Consider the following 20,709-nt stretch of genomic DNA (forward strand, 5'->3'; position numbering starts at 1 on the left):
TGTTAACTTGGGTTGTTATTCTGGTTCTCCTTGATTTGTTTCCAGGAGTCCTGGAATAAAGCATGCCATTTAGACATTGTGACACAGATGCATTTGCCCTGGGTGGACCCAACAAGACACCCCAAATCCAACCAAGATGCTGGGGTGGGGCACTCCGATGGCATCCAGCAGGCCACTCACTAACTGTAGTGCTAACAGTGGGGATGGGAAAGACGTAAAGAGACGCAAGTTCTATTCCTGGCTCGGGAAGACCCCCTGGAAGAGGGCATGGCAACCCACTCCAGTGTTCTTGCCTGGAGAATCCCTGGACAGAGGAGCCTGGTGGGCTACGGTCCATGGAGTTGCAAAGAGTCAAACACGACTGAAGAGACATAGCACACATGCACTTAACTTCTCTGTTTCCTTACTGATAAAATAGCAATCTAAAACATCTCAGCGCACAATAGTTCTTGGCAAGATTAAATAAGGTGCTATGTATACAACAGTCTACAAACATTCCAAATCCATCTCCCTCATCCCATGTCCCCCACCACCACCGTGGACTTCAGTCTCACAGATGCACGACATCAGGCCACAGTGGGAGTGTTGTCTGAGGGTGAGGCCACTATTACATTTGGTTTGGTTTTGCTGCTTTTAAAGCATCCACCCATCACCCCAAGTTCAACATATCTGGAATATTTATCCTTACAGCATTTTCAAAATTGGTCCAAACTCTCCAGTGGAATCTGTCCTGGAAAGAGTCTCTCTCTCCAAATAAGTCATGGTCATGAGAAGACACAGACTGTTAGAGCCAGACTTCTCCAAATATTGTCTGGAGAGTGGGCCTTTGAACAAGAAGACTCAGCTCATTCAAAAAGGGTCCCCTGCCTCCTGCAGTGGGATGGAAAAGGGAAACAGCAGCCAAGCAGATGCTTCCCTGGGCTTCCTTCCTGTCTAGGCTGGGTGGAAGAGAGATGCAGGAGATTTCTTTGTTCTGCCCCAGCTGCCCCACTGGGGAGGAGCAGCAGAGGAGGCTAAGAAGGGGCTGCCCCACCTGTCCTGCCCATGGAGTCCTGGGAACATATACATTCCCTGGGGACTGGCCCACAACCCCCTCCCCAAGCCCTGCAGTCCTCAGATTTCACCATCCTGGGGGGAAAACAAGGGAGATGTTAAGTGCTATTTAAGGTTTCTCTGTCTTACCAAAACCCTTTGTAGGAGATTATTAATGTCAAAGGAAAACCAACCTTATCCTCACACCTTCTTTCCCCCTGAAATCAGACAGGCCTGTGCTGGGACTGCCTACGTCATGGAGCACCCAGGGAAGGTGGCCACAGCCTCCACTCCCCCCCAGGCACTGAGGGACTTTGCAACCCACTCTAGAGAAAGGAAGCTTTCTCCCAACCCCGCCAGAGGCATGCGGGCTCCCTGGGTTAAAATACAATTATTAGTCAGGCTTCTGATATGTAAAGAACTGGAATAAGAGAGATAGAACTTACAAACCATACTACTCGTAGCTTTGGGGGGTCTTCAAAATGCCCAATTTTATCTTAATGAGAAGATTCCTAACCCAGACAAAACTTCCTCTCAAACTCTTACTACTTGTAACCCATAAAGTATATTTTTAAAGACTTGGACAATAAAGCATTATAATTCCTACATAGGGTTTAACTGAGAAAAAGAGTATTTGTTGGTCATTCTTTCTTCCCTCTCTTTGTGTGTGTTTGTGTATAAATGATGCAACTTTAAAACAATATACTCTAACGGTACTGGTTTGGAGACTCCTTACCTTCCAAGGGGCATTCAGACTTGGCGCATTCAGGGTTCACATCTCAACAGTGGTCCCTGGGAGGCTTTGATGCTGGCACCTCACCCCCTAACCCCTCACTGCTGTGAGCCGGGTGCTCCCATCGCTCTGCATCTCTGTGTCCTTCCTCTGAAATCACCACTTATTGCTACATCAGACTCTCAAATCCTCCCCGGAGGTTCTTGGACTTGACTGTGTCTCACGGATAACACCTCAAACAGCCTTGGCTGCCCTGCTGAGGCTCTGCTATCTCCCCCACGTGAGTTGGGGAAGCAGCCCTCTACCCAGGGAGTCACTAGATGTTACCGCCTCCTTGCTCCCCTGACCCAGCAGAAAGCCATGGAGCTACTCCTCGGGGCTCCGGTTCTTATAGGCCTGCTTGAAGAATTCCAACTCTGTAGGCTGCCGATGTGGGGCCTGGTGTGCTCCACAAGGAATTCTCAAAGAAGAAGGCAAGTCCAGGAGTGGGGGTCACGGTGCTGAGGCCCAGGGTGGGCCCTCCAGGGGCCCTGATGGACACAGGCCCGCTGACCACGGTGGCTGTGATCCTGGAGGGAAATGACATTAAGTCTCCCCAGGGCCCCTCTGCTGCCCCCGGGACCCCCGGTGTGTGCTCAGGTGCTTGTCAGACTCCAGGTCCCCGCTCACCCCGGGGCCGTGACGGGTGACTCCCTCGTTCCCTGGTTCCCCAGCATCGCCAGAAGAACATCATCAGCCCATCGGCCTCCTAAACTCCCAGAGATGCCTTTGTCACTTGGCATGACTGCATCTCACTCTCTGATCGGAACAAGTTCTCCTGCCATTTTTCCTCTGCTACCATTCACGGCATGTTTCCACTTATGCCGAAGGGAAAGGACACTGCGAACCCTGCTTTGCTGGGAACGTTCAGCCTCTGTCTAAAGTCTGAGAAACCACCCTGGGGAGGCACGGCGTGTCCCACCCATGTTAGAGCATCTGACATCTCTGGGAGCTCCAGCCAACAAGAGGCTGAATTACAGTGAAATCCACCTGATCGCTCTGCTCCTTGACATGTCTATACCATACATTAATGAGGTGTGTCCGACTGCAAATGCAAAACCATCTAAAAATAGATTCTCCCCTGCATGAGTTTAAAGCCTTGAGGCTCTTCTTCCAATGTTGATTACCTTGGGTTTGCTATAACCAAGATATAAACACAGGATATAAAAACAAGAAAAATAATCTTTTAAGGTTAATAGCTTTGAACAATTAGTATAAATAATCACACATTTGATATTTTCTGCAATATTAATTTTGAAACTGAGCAAACAATTTTGCTAAGCCAAAGTACTCAGCTGACTAAGAATTACTTTTTTTTAATCCTCATTCCAACCAAGGAAGTGAATACGTAACATTAACTGTGTCATTCACCATGTTAGACCTCAGTCATTTTGGTCCCTCAGCCATTTTGCCCCCGTTGGCACTGATATTTAATGGTCATCGCTTCATGAGGCTAGAGTCCAGCCATGTTCATCATCTGACCAAGAAGCAGCCTTCCCGTCCTTAAGCTCCAACTATGCAGAAAACACTCAAGCGTTTGTGGGCTCAGGAGTGGAGCAGAACGTCTCAAGGGCTTTAAGAAACAATGTCACCCTGATGTTTTTAGCCCCAGGACCTAGCACAGTGAGGGGACGGTAGTAGGTGCTCAACACTCGACTTGACTGCCGAGTAGGCAGCATCTACGTGGACAAGCCGGAGAAGGCAATGGCACCCCACTCCAGTACTCTTGCCTGGAAAATCCCATGGACGGAGGAGCCTGGTGGGCTGCAGTCCATGGGGTCTCGAAGAGTCGGACACGACTGAGCGACTTCAATTTCACTTTTCACTTTCATGCATTGGAGGAGGAAATGGCAACCCACTCCAGTGTTCTTGCCCGGAGAATCCCAGGGACGGGGGAGCCTGGTGGGCTGCCGTCTATGGGGTCGCACAGAGTTGGACACGACTGAGGCTACTTAGCAGCAGCAGCAGCACATGGACAAGCAGACAGAACATTTAGTCATTCCCGCCCACTGCAGCTGGCTTTTAACCTGTGCCAGAGATAGGACTTACATTTTTATATTTCCTCTTCCCAGGATGAGGCATGTGCATCTATGTACTGCTCTTGCTCATGGGGCCATGAATAAACCCCAGTCTGACGACTAAAGCCTAGTGCTTAGGAGACAGAGAAGCTGACCTGAGGAATCAGCTGAGACACTGACAGGTGGCTGGTTCCCCTCGACCAGGCTGAGACCAGGGCCCGCCCCTCACCCCTAAGAGAGAGAAGAAGGGGCAGGCAAGCACCCTTGCATCTGTGGAGACGGCCGAGACCCTACAGGTGGTGGAGGAAGTGAGAGCAGCCGTCCTCATGTGTCTGAAGTTGAGCCCTTAGGGTGTAGAACCCTCAGGGAGACGGCCCTAGCAACAAAACAGGCCCTGATAGCTGGCTGCCAGGACTGCCCCCTCGAAAAGCTCATCTACTAGAAAAACTCTCTGTTCTATGTTTTCGCTGAAAGTTTGACTCTTCTTTTATAGTTTAAAAGTTTTAACTGAAGTCATAATTGTTTGGTTTATTCCTGCTGGCAGCTAGAATGAGTCAACTAATTTCTAATAAAATGAGAAAAAATTATTTTCAGGGAACATTCTATAATTCTTTTTGGAGATATAAATGTAATCATGGTCAAAATTGCTAAAAATAATGTTTCTTAATCCCAGTACCCTAAAAATATATTCACATTTAATAACTAAAGTATTATAACTTAATTATTATTATATAACTATTTTATTCCATGTGTAGTCTCTAGACCACCCATATTTTATCCCTGTTATCTCTGTTTTCTATAATGCAATGTGATATAAATGTAACGTAGTGCAATGTAAAGAAAGGAATGAAATTCTTCATAGACATTCATTTTTAATGCACTGTAATCATTTTCCCTAATTGATTAAGATCACAGCTCTCTAAGGGCTTCCCCTGTGGCCCAGCTGGTAAAGAATCAAGATCTGGATTCAATCTCTGGGCTGGGAAGATCCCCTGGAGAAGGGAAAGGCTACCCACTCCAGTATTCTGGCCTGGAGAATTCCATGGACTATGGTGCATAAGGACTGTAAGTCTCTACCTGTAACTCTCCATGGGGACTACAACTCTCTAAATATTGCAAACACATGAGATCCAAGTCATACTAAACAGGAAAATAGAAAAAAAAAAAAAAGGAAAAGAACTGCCTTTATTGATGAAAAATATAAAATATTTTTTGCACAGAAAGAAAAGGTTGTATCGTTTCAGTTTTAAAACTTGAAAAGTAATTTCTGGAATAAAATTTGTGATTGAATTCAGAAAGTTTGCAATTGCATCTTTAAAGCAGTTGGTCAGTTTACTACCAATACCTATAAACCTAGTCAGTTTCCCTTTTCTTTTATCTTTGAAAGATTAAAGAATCCTGTAAACCTCAGCAGGAATAAAAATTTGACCAGATGGGTTTTATACTGGGAATGCAAGGATAGTTTACTATTAAGGATTGTATTATACGACACATCACATCAAAAGATCACATAAGAAAAACTTCACTCAGTGCTGCTGCTGCTACTGCTGCTAAGTCACTTCAGTCGTGTCCGACTCTGTGCGACCCCATAGACGGCAGCCCACCAGGCTCCCCCATCCCTGGGATTCTCCAGGCAAGAACACTGGAGTGGGTTGCCATTTCCTCCTCCAATGCATGAAAGTGAAAAGTGAAAGTGAAGTCGTCACTCAGTGCAGTCAATGCCAAAAGCCGCTTGGGAATACTCTACTCAAGTCCTGTTAGAAAGAAAACAGGAAGAAAGGAGGAGCAAAGAAAGGAAGGACAGACTGGTAGAAGGACCCCACTACAAATCATCAATATAACAAAGTCTGTGTATCTCACATTACCAGTTAACATTTAATTGCAAAACACTAGAAGAACCCAGATAAGAATATCTGCTAACTCTAACTGTGTAACATTCTGCTGGTAAATGCTAATTAATCAATAAAACATGAAACAAAAAATACACAGATGATGTTTTGTAGCATGATATATAACATGTTAGATTATTTTTATATTTGAACACATTAATTATAGCAACTTGTAAATAATACGATTATACATACAAAAAGCAAGAAATGTTCCTATAAACCTTGAAAACACCATTCAAGAGTTCTTAATATGAGCTATATATACAATAATTAATAGCTTTGTGTATTCCAGCAACAAACAGAGGTTCTAAAGGAAGGGAAGATGATGCACAGAAAAATTCTAGAAATAATCTTATGGTAACTGTGTGATATTTGTGTGAAAAAAATCTAAAACTCCCCTGATGCACATAAAAGAAGAACTGAATGCGTACAGCAGTAGAGCATGCGCCTCAGGAAAAGACAGCAAAGATGTCAATCACTGGGATGCAAGGAACGAGAGAGGGGATACCCAAATCACTGATTCAGAAAGATATCTGAAACAATAAAAGATGTAAATGGCTGGGGAGGTTTTAAAGAAAACTAGCAAGAAGAATTTGGTTCTGTCAGATACTAAACCGTATCATGAGGCTAACTACAGCAGCATGAACCTGGCATAGTAACCACTCTGCAGAGCTGCAGACTGAAAACGGGATGCCCACAAACAACCCCCATATATATGAAGCTCATAAGTGAAAAGAAACCATCCCAAATAAAGGAGGCCGATTCAAAAACTCCCACCAAGAGGATTGGCTGTTTCGGAAAAAATCAGGCTTGAGCTGAAATTCAACTGTACAGCAACATAAAATCCAGATGTATAAAAGAGCTGATGTTTCAGACAAATACAGAGACAGAAGGACACAGAGAAAAAAGAAAGGAAGAAGGAAGGAGAGCTAAGGAAAAGGGAGAGAAAAGAAAATGTGTCACAAATGTAGACAAATTCAAGATAGGGCTGGACTTTCTAAGCATAAAAGCAGAGAAGAAAAAAATCTTTAAACATACAAAAAGATCTGACCAGGTAAATTTTTCACAAAGAATTTTCAGCCTGTTTTTAAATATGGAAAAAAATGTCAACCAACAAATCAGGAAAATTATTTGCTGTATGTCTAACAGATAAAATTTATAGACCTCTGTTAAATCAATAGGATTCACATACATATAATAATCATATATCACTTTTTTTAATTCAAAGGAACTTAATAGAAATTCATAGAATGAAAATTTTAATTTCCAAAAACTATACTCAGTAACTGATGAGTACACAAAAATATGTTTACTTTTGTGGTATTTTGCCCTATTGAATTGGCAAAAATAATTTTAAAGTAAAACACCTCATTAGAACTGATTCAAATGTATTCTTTTTAATGGCTGAGTAATACTCCATTGTGTATATGTACCACAGCTTTCTTATCCATTCATCTGCTGATGGACATCTAGGTTGCTTCCATGTCCTGGCTATTATAAACAGTGCTGCAATGAACATTGGTGTACACGTGTCTCTTTCAATTCTGGTTTCCTCGGTATTTCCTCAGTTCTAATGAGGTGGATGAAACTGGAGCTGATTATACAGAGTGAAGTAAGCCAGAAAGAAAAACACCAATACAGTATACTAACACATATATATGGAATTTAGAAAGATGGTAATGATAACTCTGTATGCGAGACAGCAAAAGAGACACAGATGTATAGAACAGTCTTTTGGACTCTGTGGGAGAGGGAGGGGGGGATGATTTGGGAGAATGGCATTGAAACATGTATAACATCATACAAGAAATGAATCGCCAGTCCAGGTTTGATACAGGATACAGGATGCTTGGGGCTGGTGCAACTGGGATGACCCAGAGGGATGGTATGAGGAGGGAGGTGGGGGGGGGTTCAGGATTGGGAACACATGTACACCTGTGGCGGATTCATGTTGATGTATGGCAAAACCAATACAATATTGTAAAGTACTTAGCCTCCAATTAAAATTTTAAAAAATAATAAAATAATAAATAAATAAAATAAAAAATAAAGTAAAACAGTAATTTTAAATGCTGGCAAGTGTTCACACCATAAAATGGACATTCTCATACACTGTTGAAAGGAATGCAATGGAAACAAACTTTCCAAACAGCAACTTGGAAATATCTACAAGGAGTTTTTGCCCAGTAATTATACTTTTGCAAATTTATCCTAAGAAAATAATCACAGATATGGACAGAGATTTATGTTCAGGAAAGTTAATTATGCATTATTTATAATGGTGAAAAATTGGACCTGGTCTAAAAGGAGAAGGGTTGAATTTATTATGGCATATATTGACTGTATAATGAAATATAAGTGATATAATAGAGCTATGAAAAATCATGTTTCGTAAGACTATGTAACAGACTGCTGAGAATATGTTACACAATGTCAGGCACAAACTTTTGTGTAAACACCAAATACACAGACACACAAACACATGAACTGGAAATAAAGACACCAAAATATAAACAACGGCTCTTTCTGAGTAGTTAGGTCATGGTTCATTTTCTTCCAATAGCTATTGGAATTCTCTAAGTTATCTAAGTTATCTATATTCTCTAAGTTATCTAAGATAAATATATGTTACATTTAAAACATTGTCTAAGTCAATAATCAATGCTTACTTTGTGCCAGGCTCTAGTCAAAGCATCCAGTATGTATTATCTCATTTAATTCTCTCAACAAACTTGTAGGTTAGATAATGAGTATATTATCCTCATTTTATCAGTTAAGAACTAAAACTAAAGGAGGGTAAGTAACTCACCCAAGGTTACACAATAGACAGTGGATAGGCGGCAGGTTGCAAGTGTGAAGTGGGTAAACGCAGGCCCAAAACTGCAAAGCCCACACACTGCTACATCAGTCTACATCAGCGATTGTCAAACGTTCTGGTCTCAGATCCCTTTATGCTTTTAAAAACTACTGCAGCTCCCCCATCAGAGCTTCTGTTTAATTGGTTATTTCTATTGGCATGTCTCAATATCTACCATATTTAAAATGACAATTTTTTAAATTCACCTCAAAATAGCAATGACAAACTCATCACATGTTAACATAAATAATACATTTTTAATTTAAAAAAACTCTAATTGCAAAACAAAAACAAAAAAAAAAATGCATTGAGAAGAATGGAATTATTTTATCTTTTTGAAAATCTCTTAATGCTGGCTTAATACAAAAGAACTGAATACCCATATCTGCTTCTGGACTTAATTTATTGCAAATTACATGTCATGTTGTCTCTGGAAAACTCCACTATAGATTCATGAGAGAATAAGAATAAATAAGCCAAAAAACACTTATTATATCTGATCATGGTTTGGACACAGTGGGCTTCTTGATAGAGTTTGGGTGACTTCTAACGACTTTGGAACCACACTGAGAATCACTAGTCCACACTGAGTTTAAAAAAAGGAAAAAATGATAAATTGACTAAAGAGTGTTTATTGTGTATTAAACACTCATTATCACTTCAGATTCTGAAAAGACTCCAGCACAACAGTTCACAGGGAAACAGGGATTCACGAGCCCAGGGCAAAATTATCTTCTAAGATGCCAGTAGCCTCCAACCCACTGGTTGAGCTGAAACAAAAAATTGAATCAGAATAGAGTTCTGGAATTGTTAGCCTTGTACTGCTGCTGCTGCTGCTAAGTCGCTTCAGTCGTGTCTGACTCTGTGCAACTCCATAGACGGCAGCTCACCAGGCTCCCCCGTCCCTGGGATTCTCCAGGCAGGAACACTGGAGTGGGTTGCCATTTCCTTCTCCACATCTGATCAAAAGAGGCAGGAGACTGGGTATGCCCAGCAGAGAGAATCAGCCCCAAGGAGCCAACCCTGCTTCAGACAACCAGAGGAAAGCCGTGTGAGAAGCCAGTTCACTGCGTAAGAGAAGTAGGCTGTAACAAGTCATCAGTTCATTCAATGGACATTTCTTGACCAGCCACTAGTTTGGGCATTGTGCCAGGATGCTGAGACAGAAAGTGCAGAGGAAAACAATCTCATGTTCAGTTCAGTTCAGTTCAGTCGTTCAGTCGTGTCTGACTCTTTGTGACCCCAAGAATAGCAGCATGCCAGGCCTCCCTGTCCATCACCAACTCCCGGAGTTCACTCAGACTCATGTCCGTCAGGTCGCTGATGCCATCCAGCCATCTCATCCTCTGCCGTCCCCTTCTCCTCCTGCCCCCAATCCCTCCCAGCATCAGAGTCTTTTCCAATGAGGCAACTCTTCGCATGAGGTGGCCAAAGTACTGGAGTTTCAGCTTCAGCATCATTCCTTCCAAAGAAATCCCAGGGCTGATCTCCTTCAGAATGGACTGCTTGGATCTCCTTGCAGTCCAAGGGACTCTCAAGAGTCTTCTCCAGCACCACAGTTCAAAAGCATCAATTCTTTGCTCAGCTTTCTTTATAGTCCAACTCTCACATCCATACATGACCAGAGGAAAAACCATAGCCTTGACTAGACGAAGCTTTGTTGGCAAAGTAATGTCTCTGCTTTTGAATATGCTGTCTAGGTTGGTCATAACTTTCCTTCCAAGGAGTAAGTGTCTTTTGATTTCATGGCTGCATTCACCATCTGCAGTGATTTTGGAGCCCCCCAAAATAAAGTCTGACACTGTTTCCACTGTTTCCCCATCTATTTCCCATGAAGTGATGGGACCTGATGCCATGATCTTCGTTTTCTGAATGTTGAGCTTTAAGCCAACTTTTTCACTCTCCTCTTTCACTGTCATCAAGAGGCTTTTTAGTTCTTCTTCACTTTCTGCCATAATCTTGTGTTCATCGTCACTCAATTCCTAGTACCGAACTCAGTACCTCCCACATGATAGGTGCTCAATAAATGCTGAGGAGAGATGGATGGATGGATGGATGGATTGAAGGATGGATGGAGGAGGATGGATGGATGGATGGATAGATGAACCAGCCTAGCATCTGCCCTCAAGCAGCTCATCGTCTATTGAGGAAGACAGACATATAAACAAAGAATCGCAACACCTTGTAGCCAGTGCTTGAACTGAGGTGAGCAATAGATATTCAACAAAATGTAATTTCCAGCAACTGCCCATGAACACCAACACCTTGAAGATGCTGAGAGATGGCAAGAGGAGGAAGTTGAAGTGGGCTCACTTCTGGGGGAGAAGTACTGGCAGGAGCCAGGCCATGTGTGGAGGCCTGGCGCTGGCAGGATGAGTGGGTACTGGGTCATGGCAAGGACCCAGTCCCTAGAACTGAGCCTGGCGTGGTGGCTCAGGACTAGGGGAGAAGCCTAGTTACTAGAACTATAGTAGACAATTGGAAAATGAGGAGTAGTACATTCGACCTAATCTGATGGAGAGTTAGCAGAATGCCCGAACCAGGCTTTCTACCAGCCCTTCTGTGTCGTTTCCACAGCCGGGAACAGAGCTCAGCCTTCAGGGAAAGACCACTCAGCCACAGCACAGGGGGAAGCCTGGAGGGCAGCGGCCAGACAGAGGCTGTCTTCTCCTACCCCACCACCTGCCTCTCTCTAGGCAGCCGTGTATAGCTAACCATTAACATTAATGTTCAACCACTGTTAATATTCAGTTCAGTTCAGTTCAGTCGTTCAGTCGAGTCTGACTCTTTGCAACCCCATGGACTGCAGCACACCAGGCCTCCCTGTCCATCACCAACTCCCAGAGTTAATATTAAGTAATACTAAAATAAATGAAACAACAGTTGCATGCACAGCCCAGAGGCCAGAGCATAGGCACTTGACTACATTTTAATTCAATGATATAGACAGATAATAAAAACATCTACTGAACTTCCAAAAGCAACCAAGGCTGTAAATGTTCTTAGAGTAGGGGTAGCAGTCAGTCATTTAAGTCACTCAGTCATGTCCAACTCTTTGCGACCCCATGGACTGCAGCACGCCACGCTTCCCTGTCCATCACCAACTCCCAAAGCTTACTCAAGCTTATGTCCATCCAGTTGGTGATGCCATCTAACCATCTCATCCTCTATTGTCCCCTTCTCCTCCCGCCTTCAATCTTTCCCAGCATCAGGGTCTTTTCCAATGAGTCAGTTCTTCGCATCAGGTGGCCAAAGTATTGGAGTTTTAGCTTCAGTATCAGTCCTTCCAATGAATATTTAGGACTGATTTCCTTTAGGATGTGAAAATGAAGTCACTCAGTTATGTCCGACTCTGCGACCCCATAGACTGTAGCCTACCAGGCTCCTCTGTCCATGGGATTTTCCAGGCAATAGTACTGGAGTGGATTTCCATTTCCTTCTCCAGGGTATCGTCCCAACCCAGGGCTCGAACCCGGGTCTCCCGAATTGTAGACAGATGCTTTACCATCTGAGCCACCAGGGAAGTCCTAATATAGACATAGAATAAAAACATCTACTGTACTTCAAATTCCAGAAGCAACCAAGGCTGTAAATGTTCTTGGAGTCAGGGGATAAATAGGATGAAAAAATGTTCAGAGCTGTGTAGGCAGAAGCAACATAAAATTCTCAGTCTAAAAATAGTTGGCTTTGTTGCCACCGTGTTTTTGTTTGGTTTTGTTTTGTAAGAAGTAAAACCCGTTCTCTTGCATTTCTAGGTATGAGAAAGGATTTGCAAACTGTAAATAAAATCTAATGAGCCCGAATGCTCACCATGTAACACTCTTCACACCAGACTTTCCAAGGTACCTCTCCCAGAAACCAGAACAGCTCAAGGGTGGCAAGTTAAATAAACCCATCTTAAGTTATGACCAAAAGTAGAAGCTCCGCAGCCACTGAGGTAAGAGAGGAAAAAGGGGTCTACAGCCATCTGCACACGCAACTAACCCATGGGGTTTTGCTCCCCTGTGTGTGGATCAACAGCAGGATAGTGCTACCATATCCCAGAACCTTCTCTGGCCTGTCCCACCAGGAGAAGCACACAAGATGTCTATGTAGTGGGCTTCCCTGGTGGCTCAGACGGTAAAGAATCTGCCTGCAATGCAGGAAACCTGGGTTACATACCTGGGTCAGGAAGATCCCCTGGAGAAGGGAATGGCTACCCACTCCAGTATTCTTGCCTGGAGAATTCCATGGACAGGAGCCTGGCGGCTATAGTCCATGGAGTCTCAAAGAGTCAGACACAACTGAGCAACTAACACACACACAGCGGGTAACTAATTCTCTGGTCTGATGTTTATGTAACAGATTCACTGTGATGGCAATAGGAGTTGTTTTCAGTGCCTTGTAAGATCAATCAAAACTACAACAAATAAATAGAGCTGGTTATCAACTGAAACAAGGAAAAACAACTGCCCTGGCCAATCTGGCTTTTCAGATTTGAAAGCTTTAGTAAAGTCCGTGAGGACACCTACCAAATGCAGAATACAGGCTATTACAAAGTCTTCAAAGAGAGAAAGAGAGAGACCCCATTGATTGAAAGCAAGGCAACAGAGATCAAAATATGCCCCTAGCGACACAGGGCAAAGCATCTTACACTTCATACTCTGTTTATTTATAAAGAACCCCAGGCTGTAACGCAGTGGACTGTATAGCCTGCCAGGCTCCTCTACCCATGGGATTCTCCAGGCAAGAATACTGGAGAGGGTTGCCATGCCCTCCTCCAGGGGATCTTTCTGACCCTGGGATCTAACCCGCAACTCCTGCAGCTCTTGCATTGGCAGAAGGATCCCTTACCACTGGTGCCACCTGGGAAGCCCATAACTCAGTGAGCACAGCTACAGACTCAAAGGCCCCTCTGCCTCCATCATGCTCTTCAGGCAGGACCACAGGCCCCAAATCTCAGCCTCTTAAGAGCTTAAGAGAGAACTTGGGGTCCCACACGGTAGGGAGGGAAGGACGAAAGGAAAAGAAGGAATGAATGAAGGAATTGTTTTCTCTGCTGAACTTGAAAATCAAAGAAATTTTTCCCCTTTCAGGTGACCTCTGTCAGCTCTCTTTCCCAAGGTAAATTTCAAATCCACTAATCTCACAGGCTAATATTAAAATTAAATATGGCATACTGCTTCATATAACATTTCTCTCTATGTGGCGATTCTCAACACTGTATATTTACCTAAGCAACTCCCATTGGAGTTTCACTTTGGGCCAGATCTAATAGTCCAAGAAAAGGGGATTACTACTATTTATATATGACTTAATCACACTTGCAAACTGCCTGTCCTATAAGTATAACTCACTTTAGGCAGATGCACACAGAACAAGCCTTCAGCTCCAAGATCTAAGCAAGATGCTTTCAATTAACTAAAGCTGCAGTACAGTAAATGATACCTTGGGAACCTCAAAGAGACTGCATCTTCCAAAGGGCCCCATTTATGGGAAGTGGGAGCATAACTTAGGCACTGGAAACACTCGGCTCAAAATAATTAAAGGAGTAAATGGGCTTGCAGAATACACTTGCTTCAGATCTGCCTCCCAACTTGGACATGCTTTATTAGACCTAATTGAAATTGTGGGTAGATACTCGAGGAAAAAGTTTCCTGAAAGAAATAGGAAACCACATTAAATTAGAAAGGATTTAAGTATTTTCCTTTATACAGAATCCTGGTTTACTTTGAAATAGTGTAATATTATAATTTGTAATAGTGAAACCAATTCTTAGAGAACTGAGTTTCAGAATGGAGGTGGGGAAATAAGACAAAGTGACCTAGCCAATCAGCAAGAATAATGCAGCAATCCATAAATAAATAAATAAGGAAGCAAAATTTTAGAACCAATGAGGGGGAAAAAAAAGATCAGTGATTGTCAGAGATTCGGAGGAAGGCAGAGGTGAACAGGTGGAGCCCGGCTGAAACCATGCTGGATGGTGCTGTCATGGCGGATGCCTAACATTATGGTTTTGTCAAAACCCACTGACTGTACAACACAAAGTTGGAACCCTAAGTAAACAGTGGACTTCAGCTAATTAATAAAATGTATCAGTACTGGTTCATTAATCTCAACAAAGTTACCAGGCTAATAGTGCAAGATGTTATGACAGGGACCACTGTGGGGTGGGGTCAGCTTCCCTGGTGGCACCAGTGGTAAAGAATCTCCCTGCCAACGCAGGATATGAAAGAGAGGCGGGTTCATACCCTGGGTCAGGAAGAGTCCCTGCAGAAGGAAATGGAAACCTAGTATTCTTACCTGGGAAATCCCACAGACAGAGGAGCTGGCAGGCTGCAATTCGTGGGGCCGCAAAGAGTCATTCACAGCTGAGCAACTGAACGTGGCACTGTGGGGTTAAGCACAGGGGAACTCAGTACTCTCTGCTTGATTTTCCTGGAAGGCAAAAATGGCCCTAAAAAATAAAGTCTATTAATTTTTCTTAAAAGGAGTGGAAGGGGAAAAGGGAAGATGGAAGTTAGCTGAAGTTAGGAGACCAATATAGAATCCAGATAGGAGAGAAAACAAATGTTGAGACTTCGGTTGTTGGGGTACTAAATGTCAGGACACAGCATGAAGATGAGCAGCTGCGCGCCCTCCACATTCTGTTCAACTTTCTTCAGGCTAGTGCGCTACCTCAGGGGTACATATGGTCAGGATTAGGAGCCTTGCTGTTTTTGTTGTATACCTTTAATAGGACAATAGTATTTATTGATGAGTATACCTTAGGATATAGAAAAGAAAAACTGTGCTTCCTGAAGATGATACTTGGAAGAGATCAAACTTAATATCTACCTACTTTGGCCTAAACATTGATACTTGCATTATGAAAAATAAATACATAAATGAAATGCCTACTTACTGGGGAAGTTGAAGACCCAGTTTTGCCACATGCCCTGAACTGAAAGTCAAGCAATTTAAATAGCTGGAATTTTCTTTTCTTTTTTTAATTCTCTTTTTTAAATTTTTATTGGGGTACAATTGATTTGGGCTTCCCAGGTGGCTCAGTGGTAAAGAATCCATCTGCCAATGCAGGAGACGCGGTGTCGACCCTTGGGTTGGGAAGATCACCTGGAGAAGGAAATGGCCACCAGTATGCTTGCCTGGGAAACCCCGTGGACAGAGGATCGTGGGGGGCTACAGTCCATGGAGTTGCAAGAGTCAGACACGATTTAGCAACTAAACAACAAAACAATTGATTTACAAAGCTGTGTTAGTTTCAGGCATACAGCAAAATGAATCTGTTACACATATACCCACTCTTTTTTAGAGTCTTTTCCCATATGGGACATTACAGAGCATGGAGTAGAATTTTCTGTTCGATACAGTAGGTCCTTACTAGTTATCTACTTCATATACAGTACTGTGTACGCGTCAGTAACAATCTTCCAATTCACCCCTCCTTCCCCCAACCCCTCCCCGCCATCCGGTTAACCATAAGTTTATTTTCTACATCTGTAACTCTGTCTTGGTTTTGTAGAAAAGTTCAATTGCAGTAGATAGAACTTTCTTATGGTTTTCTAATTTTCTCAAATTATTCTTTTTTTTAATTATTTACTTTATTTTTGGCTGCACTGGATCTCCGTTGCTCTGCACGGGCTTTCTCTAGTCGCATTGAGCAGGGACTACTTCTCACTGTGGTCCACAGGCTTCTCACTGGGGCGGCTTCTCTGCTGTGGGGCGCGGGCCCTGGGATGCAGGGGCTGGAGAGTGTAGGCTCAGTAGTTGTGGTGCAGTGGCTTGGTTGCCCCGTGACAAGTGGAACCTTCTGGGAGCGGAGATCAAACACGTGTCCCCTGCATTGGCAGGCAGATTCTTATTCACTGTACCACCAGGGAAGTCCCTGATTTTCTCAAATTCTGTATAAGCTAGTGTCACTAATACACACTTGGGCCTCAATTACCTACTTTCGTTAGGCATTTTTAGAAATCTAAATTAAACACATGGATTGAGCCAATTTTTTGACCTAATTTTTAAAATTTCACTGTGAAGTTTATTGTAAACACTAGACATCTAGTTTCTTCTATTTATTAACAGTGATAGCTAACACTGCTTTAAACAAGAGAAACAAGTAGCCAGATAATTTTTTAAATGAGTTAATTCCTATTTTATTCTCATTACAAGAGGAATCATAAAAGAATGAGAGGCACTATTTTTCCCCTTTGCTTTTCACTCTGACTGGATGCTGGTGGTGGGGTTCAGCTAAGGCGACTCTAACATCCCTCTTATTTGAGGACCAGAGACATAGAAGCCAAGCAGGCACCTGTCCAGAAGGCCCTCACCCCCTAGGATCGCATCTGCACACAGAGACGTAAGAGGAGAGGTGGCTGCATGTGCTGCTGCTGGAGGCCGAGGTGCTTCTACCTGGGGGAGGGGGTGCTCCAGAGGACGGGGAATGGAGATGAGTGGAAAAGGTGGGTCCCATGAGGGGCTGGGGCCTGTGCACAGTTCCCATGAGGCACCCGATGAGCTGAAGTGAGATCTCTGTGCTCCACTAGCCATCAGAACAGAACCACCAGCCTGGGCCAGGACACCTCACCGGCACTGGTGGTGGCAGACTTTAGAGCTTTTCTTCTGTTTTCTGGAACTTTCATGTGGTCCCTGATGGGGGAAGGCAACCAGGCTCTACTGGCTCAGGAGAATCAATTGTTAAATTTTCAGGCCTTTTGTGAGCTGGTTGGTTAAACACGGTCATTATTTTAAAATGAAATCATAAAAGCTTAAAACTAAATAAATTATATTAAATATAAGAAGCAATAAATACTTAAAACTAATCACTTCTTCAGTATTTGACTAGATTGGACTATAACTAAAATCTGTGCTCTTGGAGTCCTTTACCCTGGCTGTACCTGAATCGTAGAAATACCATCATGGGGATAGCTCTAGCCAACTCCGTGTGCAGTGATGTCACATTGGTAGCTTGCCACCAGCCTGGATGACAGTGTTTACACCGCAGAAATTAGCAACCCCCGCCCATCAGCAGCAGCAGCAAAGCAGGGCGTGATGTTCTAAGACCAGGAATTAGCAAACTATGGCCCACACGACAAATCCAGCCCACCACCTGTTTTTATATATAAAGTTTTATTCGAATGTAACCATACTCATTCATTCATGCTTTGTCAATGGCTGCTTTTCCTGCTTCCTTTCTGCAACAATGGAATTGTGTAGCTGAAACAGAGGTATATACACTGCTATGTATAAAACAGATAATAATGAGCAACTACTATATGGCACTGGACCCTCCACTCAGTGCTCTGTGCTGACCTTAAGAGGAAGTAAATCCAAAAAAGACGGGATATATGATTCACTTTGCTGTACAGCAGAAACTAACACAACATCTGAAAAGCAACTATACTCCAATAAAAATTAATTTAAAAGAAAGAAAGACGGTATGGCCTGCCTTCCTGGTCCTTTACAGAAAAATTTTGCTGACCCCCAGAATAGACTTAAGAAAGTGATGGATAAAATGTTAATAATGCAAATTAAACTTTAAAATGTGTTTTATCTGTTGCCTGGAGTTGTGTTTGAGTAGCACAAAAAAATTTTTTAAATATTCTTTAATATTCAAAACTGTTTTCCAATTCAGTAAAGAAGATACCTATATCTATTGATGTTGCAAATTAATGAAGTTCCAAAACACAGCCTTATTATATCACTTCCATATGACTGAGCAATAAAATTGAAACTATCAGCTGATACCTGTGTCCTAACTAAATTCAGCATCCCAGTTGTTACATATTTAGCAACAAGATCACCACTGCATCCTATGACTGACTTGCGCACCATTTTGGTGGATGACAGGGATTTCTGCTGACTGTCTGGTTTTCAAAAAAAAGAAAGGATTCTCACACATTTCTTGCAATTAAGTATTGTGGAGCATATTTATAAACTGCAGTATTTAATATGGCATTGAAACTTCACAATAGTATGATGAGTCTGGAATTATAAAGTCCATTCAATAGGTGGAACAGAGATTAAAAAGGTTAAAAAACATCACCCAATGGTGAAGCTAGGATTCGCACCTAGATTTCTTGAAAATCTGAGTACACCGACTTCAAATTATACCTTTAGAAGGCACTATTAGAGAAAATACACCATCATTTTTTTTTAAGTAACAGTGAACTCAGTTATACTTTAATTTGTATTTTATTCATTTCAATATAAATATACATGAAAAAGTTCTATGTGGAACTTTTATTCTATAGGCAGTGTTTGGATTCACCAACCCCTTGAAATAATTCAGCAGTGACCACAGAGCTCTGCAGTCAAATGCTGGAAACTTTGGAAACAATCACTGTCATTTTTCTTTTTTTTTTAATATTTTATTTATTTAACTGCTGCATGCTGCAACTAAAAAACAAAAGATCCTGTCGCTTATCTGTAAGATCCCTCTGCTGAGAGACCAAGTTCCCCACCATATACTTGATCCCTGACTTTGCTCCCTTCCCCATAAACTGCTGTTCACAGTCCTTCTAGAATAGCCATTGGCTTCTTTCGATATTCCATCCAGCCTGGATTGCAGTGTGGCCCCTGGGGAATGTCTTGCATACTTTGGGGACCCTCCAGGGCAAAAAATTGAGGGTGGAATGGCTGCTTGCAAGGGCTCAGTGGTGAAAGAGAACAGACAGACAGACTCAGGAAGTGGAAAGCAAGTCGGAGTGACCAAAGTAAAGGATGTCAGAAGGGAGGAGTAAGAGCCCCGGGAACAGTTTTAAGTGGGTAAGTTACATGGTCTGATTCATGTTGTTTTTCTTTTTATTTTTTAATGATGTCACATCTGTGAACCACTGACTGTTACCATATCCAAAGCTTCACCTTCCGCCCAGAGATGAGGAGGCAGGGCCCAGCCGTGGAGACCTCTGGGGAGGCCCACACCAGAGGGCAGGAGAGCAGAGTGACCAGAAGCCTCTACAGAAAAAGTCAAGGAGGAATCCAAGTGTAACAGGCCCCAGCATGAGGGGGCCATGAGCCCACAGCCAGGGCTCGGAAGGCAGGCGCAGGCGACGCGGCGTCTCCTGGGGGATCTGGCCCGGGTGGCTGGCCAAGGCGCTGCTGTCGCCAGCTCTGTCTGGTGTGCAGCCCAAGAGCCTGAGCGGAAGAGCCAAGTGTAAAGGGATATTCTGGACAGCAGTGAAAACTCCATTGTCCAGAAAATCAAATTCTTGGTTTTTTTCTTTCACTTTCTTGGGTCATTAATAGGTGTGGTTTTGACAACAATAGACAAAAAAATAATAATAATAATAAACTCAGTAATATTCAAAAATTATTTAATTCAAGAAGGTGAATAGTCCTGCAGTGGGGTCCGGGGAGGGGCAGCAGGCACCATGTTGGGCTGGGAAGGTGGCAGAAGAAGCCCCTGAAGCAGCTCAAGAAGCAGGCCTAGGACATGGATGAGGAAGACAAGGCATTCAAGGGGAAACAGAAGGAGGGGCAAAAGACACTCAAGGAGCTAAAACCAAAGGCCCAGGTGAAAGGCCCCCTAGCCACGGGTGGAATTAAGAAGTCTGACAAAAAGTAAGCTGTTCCTTGTGCCTGAGGCAATGATGACCCTTAGTTCCATTCCTGTTCAAACATCTGGATTCCCAGCCATGATATCCGTTGCCACCTATAGCTGGAATCCAGTGTTGTCTTGGCACCTACTGTACATTTAAGCATAAGCTTTTGTTTAAAAAAAAAAAAAAAGGTGAATAATCTGGACAAAAGAAGCGTGGAGGGGGAAACTGCATTATTCTTTATATCTACACCGTGTGTGATGCCAAGTCCTTGCTACACATTAAGCCCCCAACCTCCGTGCGGTAGTGAAGTTCAGGTGAGTGTTCATTTACTGCAGACAGAACAGGAGGGCAGGTAAGTCCCCATTGCCACCCCTCCACCACCCTCCAGGAAATGCGGAAGGAAGGCAGGGAAGAGGCTCAGATGCTGGACTGCATTATTGGGCGAGTAGAATCTTCTTGCAGTGGCACCCCACTCCAGTACTCCTGCCTGGAAAATCCCAGGGACGGAGGAGCCTAGTAGGCTGCAGGCCATGGGGTCGCTAAGAGTCGGACACGACTGAGCGACTTCACTTTCACTTTTCACTTTCATGCATTGGAGAAGGAAATGGCAACCCACTCCAGTGTT

At 43.3% G+C, this 20,709-nt stretch overlaps 1 pseudogene; it reads left to right on the forward strand.

Annotated features, from left to right (window-relative positions):
• Window positions 1-16,990: 16,990 nt before the first annotated feature.
• Window positions 16,991-20,107, forward strand: LOC113898847 (annotated as a pseudogene).
• The last annotated feature ends 602 nt before the right edge of the window (window positions 20,108-20,709 follow it).

Source organism: Bos indicus x Bos taurus, chromosome 9, assembly GCF_003369695.1.
Source record: "Bos indicus x Bos taurus breed Angus x Brahman F1 hybrid chromosome 9, Bos_hybrid_MaternalHap_v2.0, whole genome shotgun sequence".
In the NCBI taxonomy this organism is placed as follows: Eukaryota; Metazoa; Chordata; class Mammalia; order Artiodactyla; family Bovidae; genus Bos; species Bos indicus x Bos taurus.